The sequence below is a fragment of the Papaver somniferum genome, chromosome 9 (assembly GCF_003573695.1).
Source record: "Papaver somniferum cultivar HN1 chromosome 9, ASM357369v1, whole genome shotgun sequence".
Classification (NCBI taxonomy): domain Eukaryota; kingdom Viridiplantae; phylum Streptophyta; class Magnoliopsida; order Ranunculales; family Papaveraceae; genus Papaver; species Papaver somniferum.
The window spans coordinates 58,096,926-58,098,429 of NC_039366.1; the positions used below are offsets into that span (position 1 = coordinate 58,096,926).

General features: G+C 33.7%; 1 non-coding gene across 1 annotated transcript; it reads right to left on the reverse strand.

Annotated features, from left to right (window-relative positions):
• Nucleotides 1-415: 415 nt before the first annotated feature.
• On the reverse strand, nt 416-488 carry TRNAG-CCC. Its single transcript has one exon. It is a non-coding gene; the product is annotated as a tRNA-Gly (tRNA).
• Nucleotides 489-1,504: the final 1,016 nt, after the last annotated feature.

Below are 1,504 nucleotides of genomic sequence, written 5' to 3' on the forward strand. Positions count from 1 at the left end.
TTACTCGAAAGCTACATTATAATTGCGTTGCAGAAAACATGGGTTTAAAATCCAAGCAAACTTTTCCTTCGTGCGGTATGTCTATAGAAACTTAAGTTGCTCATTCCATATATTTGTGTTCAGGTCAAGTACTCCAATATCAACTATTATAACAAAGATTGAATCGTAAGGTTTTGGATGCACACTCCAGTTCTCAGGGTTTTCACTTATTAAGTTATCTACACTGCACCCATGAGTATCATTGCTTTGAAAGACTTCACGGAGAATTTTAATTAGCTTGTTCTATTCAGATGCTTCTCATGTACCGAGATGATATATGACACCGCTCATGATCCCATAAATGTGTTGCACTACGTAATGAAGATTTAATATTGACGACAGAAGCATATGAGGTCCTATCCTACTCAAATAGCAATGCCATCTGCGGGAGTCGAACCCACAACTACATGGTTGGGAACCATGTGCTCTTCCATTTGAGCTAAGACAGCAAGTAAAGTGATTACATGAATGAACCATATTGTATTGTGCTAACATACTATCCAAGATTAATTTAGAGTAAGGTTTCAAAAAGGATCAGAGGGATTATAAAGAAACAAACACACGACAACATTATATTAATGAAGTTGCAATTACATCGTCATATATTTCCTCTGTTTTGATAGACTCCTGTTTTACCAATCCCAGTTCAGAAGGAATCCAAGTTCAATGTTTTCATGGACACTTACAGATCACAGTGTTTTTTTAACATATTGTAAGTAATTGATAATCCAAAGAGATCAGTCATAGAAAGAAACTTTACTAATAGTTGAAGCCGATTTTTTTGTTTTAGTAAACTGTAAGTTCTTATTTGTTTTTTCCTCTAATAAAAATACTTAAATTTTTGTAGATATCGTATTATTAAGCCATGGCCATGACCAAGATCCAACTTAGATAACAGAGACCTAAATAGGGGATACTTAAAAAAAAATAAAAAACACTACCAACAGAAGAGAGACTTGAAAGAAAACAGCTATAGAACATGAATTGAAGAAAACAAAATTCTAGAATCATGTTCAAATGGGAAAAATATTTCATTATCCACACCCATAGAGACACGACATGAATATTCACCTGGTATAGGTAACATATGATTCCCCTTTGGCTTTGCACGTGATCTTTACATGTATAAGTTTCATATTTGAAGGTATAGAAGAATACCTAAATAGTTGTTGGTTGGGCCAAGCCCATCAATGACCTACTCCATGTACGTCTGACAGGGTCTGCATCCTTAAAAATGTTGTATCTATTGGATCCAAATTAAACTAAGTATTAGACTATCGTAACTACATAAATTGAAAAATTATAGAATATTATTTAGCATGCAAACATCAATAGAAAGTTAGACCCCTAATTTAGCAGAACTTATGATGTAGCACATATTATATATCATTTGCAGATTCCAATATAAACTGAATACGATTTAAGATGGTAGGTCACAGGCTTATGGATGTTTCACATCCAACAA